General features: G+C 52.2%; 5 non-coding genes across 5 annotated transcripts in view; 1 reads left to right on the top strand and 4 right to left on the bottom strand.

The window, feature by feature from the left end:
• Positions 1 to 543: 543 nt before the first annotated feature.
• LOC131454383 (U1 spliceosomal RNA) lies at positions 544 to 707 on the bottom strand. Its single transcript, XR_009239052.1, has one exon. It is a non-coding gene; the product is annotated as a U1 spliceosomal RNA (small nuclear RNA).
• A 402-nt stretch (positions 708 to 1,109) lies between these two features.
• On the top strand, positions 1,110 to 1,228 carry LOC131454151 (5S ribosomal RNA). The gene has a single exon (XR_009238827.1). It is a non-coding gene; the product is annotated as a 5S ribosomal RNA (ribosomal RNA).
• Positions 1,229 to 1,376: 148 nt separating this feature from the next.
• LOC131453828 (U2 spliceosomal RNA) lies at positions 1,377 to 1,569 on the bottom strand. Its single transcript, XR_009238520.1, has one exon. It is a non-coding gene; the product is annotated as a U2 spliceosomal RNA (small nuclear RNA).
• A 179-nt stretch (positions 1,570 to 1,748) lies between these two features.
• LOC131454020 (U5 spliceosomal RNA) lies at positions 1,749 to 1,861 on the bottom strand. The gene has a single exon (XR_009238703.1). It is a non-coding gene; the product is annotated as a U5 spliceosomal RNA (small nuclear RNA).
• Positions 1,862 to 2,487: 626 nt separating this feature from the next.
• LOC131454382 (U1 spliceosomal RNA) overlaps positions 2,488 to 2,500 on the bottom strand; it is a 164-nt gene continuing 151 nt past the window's right edge. The window contains exon 1 of the small nuclear RNA XR_009239051.1: positions 2,488 to 2,500. This exon is cut by the window's right edge and continues 151 nt beyond it. This is a non-coding gene — a small nuclear RNA (U1 spliceosomal RNA).

The following is a 2,500-nucleotide window of genomic DNA, read 5'->3' as shown; positions in this document are numbered from 1 at the left end:
GGACAGCCTTTCTTCAACGTTTTTGGTTTGCCGGCCAATCAACCGCCCACATTTGACTGCATGTTTGGAAGCGCATTCTTACTGTTGGTTGCGTGCTGCAGTTTTCTATCAATCGCTGAGGCTGTGGCACACCTCCAAGGTTTAGTGGTAGATGTGAGTGCATGAGCAAAGCAGCTCTGTGTCACACCGAGCAGTACAAACTGCCGGGCCGTTTCCCAGCTCCTCCGGGCTTCTGAAATGGTGAGCTGCTCCTGGCATCGCTTCAATATCAGGTCAATGTACAGGAGTGGACGGAACAAGCGCCAAAGTATTAACCCTTGGCATGATGGCCATGGATCCATCTCCATCAATCCAGTTCTCCTACAAAGAGCCGGGAAAGGGAGCATGACATTTCCTTAGAGCTAAAAGACAACACCCACAACCATCCCATTCCCAGCAACTTGGAAAGACTGGGGATGTCGCTCTGCGAGCACGTGAGAAGCCTGGAGATGGGCACACAAGGCGGAACTTTGGGCGGCTGACCTTTGCTTACAACTACGTCATCGGGGGAGAGCGCGGACGCAGTACCCCACCAGCAAAAATTATGCAGTCAAGATTCCCACGTTTGGGGAATTTGCAGGGGTCAGCACAACCAGAGTGCAATGGCTGAGCCTCGCCCTGGGTGAACCACCTTCTTGATCATGGTGTCTCCCCTGCCAGGTAAGTATGAGGTGTACTTGCCCAGCACTGGGTGGCTGTTCCCAGACACAGCTCTTTGGCCGACGGTGCAGGAAATGGATAGTCCCAGAGTCCAATGCCTTGACTCAGGTGCTCGTTAATGCTGTGCTGTGTTCAACTTCAACCTCCAGCACACATTGGAGAGGAAACACTCGACCTTTTCACTGGCATACCTGGCTGTCATTTCCTATAGATTCAGCAACAACTGGACCTGACGGCACCAACAGCAGCTTACCCATCTCGGTGTAGCTTCCAAATACTGGAATAGAGTGTAGCAGGTAGTGGCGATAAAGGCTCAAGTGCAGTGTGTTCGGAAGGCTGACTTTTGAGCCCCTCCACGAGCAGGGGGCCTTGCCTGGTCTATAAAAGGAGTCTGTGTCACCTGCCCGTCGGCTTACGGCCACACCACCCTGAGCACGCCCGATCTCGTCTGATCTCGGAAGCTAAGCAGGGTCGGGCCTGGTTAGTACTTGGATGGGAGACTGCCTGGGAATACCAGGTGCTGTAAGCTTTTACACTGCAGCACACTTTTACACTGCAGCACGCTTTTACACTGCTGCTTCCTTACAAGAAACGTGGGCTTGCAATTACGTTGACGCACGGGCACACGTTAATGTCCTTCCAGTTTCAGCCTTGCTTTGGTTTCACAGAAAAAAAGAGAACGGTGCACCGTTCCTGGTGGCACTGCAATACCAGGTCAATGCAAGGAGTGAAGAGAGCAAGCCCCAGGTTTCACCGCCCAATGCTCAAAAATGCATTTAATATTTAATCCCCATATAGAGGACATATCAGATATTAGACTGATAAGAACAGATACTACACTTGATCTTAGCCAAAAGGCCGAGAAGCGATGGCCCGCCAGTGTCTGGGGCCAACTCAAGATCTTGGCGCACAAGTTACTTGTTGTGGTGCCATGTTTCTGAAGTGCGCATAACAAAAGCTGCTGCCGATCACCTCCGCCCCCAGGTGATCTAAGCGCACCTCTGAGCCGTGACGGACAGCTGCTTGACATTTGACACACTCAAAGGGCGCAGCCATACAGCAAAGCCCACCAAAAATAACTTAAACTCTCGGACGTTCCTCTCCACGGAAGTCTTTAGTAAAAGGCGAAAGACTTGTGCATTTTGAAGAAAAACCAGAGTCGACATAGCCCCTCTCCTTGAGAGCAGCCAAGGAGTCTATCCGCCGGAGTCACCACAGTCTCGGTCGGCCCGGCCGGCCACCTTGGGACAGCCTTTCTTCAACGTTTTTGGTTTGCCGGCCAATCAACCGCCCACATTTGACTGCATGTTTGGAAGCGCATTCTTACTGTTGGTTGCGTGCTGCAGTTTTCTATCAATCGCTGAGGCTGTGGCACACCTCCAAGGTTTAGTGGTAGATGTGAGTGCATGAGCAAAGCAGCTCTGTGTCACACCGAGCAGTACAAACTGCCGGGCCGTTTCCCAGCTCCTCCGGGCTTCTGAAATGGTGAGCTGCTCCTGGCATCGCTTCAATATCAGGTCAATGTACAGGAGTGGACGGAACAAGCGCCAAAGTATTAACCCTTGGCATGATGGCCATGGATCCATCTCCATCAATCCAGTTCTCCTACAAAGAGCCGGGAAAGGGAGCATGACATTTCCTTAGAGCTAAAAGACAACACCCACAACCATCCCATTCCCAGCAACTTGGAAAGACTGGGGATGTCGCTCTGCGAGCACGTGAGAAGCCTGGAGATGGGCACACAAGGCGGAACTTTGGGCGGCTGACCTTTGCTTACAACTACGTCATCGGGGGAGAGCGC

The sequence above is a fragment of the Solea solea genome, unplaced genomic scaffold (assembly GCF_958295425.1).
Source record: "Solea solea unplaced genomic scaffold, fSolSol10.1 scaffold_37, whole genome shotgun sequence".
In the NCBI taxonomy this organism is placed as follows: domain Eukaryota; kingdom Metazoa; phylum Chordata; class Actinopteri; order Pleuronectiformes; family Soleidae; genus Solea; species Solea solea.
Note: the sequence above shows the minus strand (reverse complement) of the source record. Positions and strands in the feature narration are given on the sequence as shown.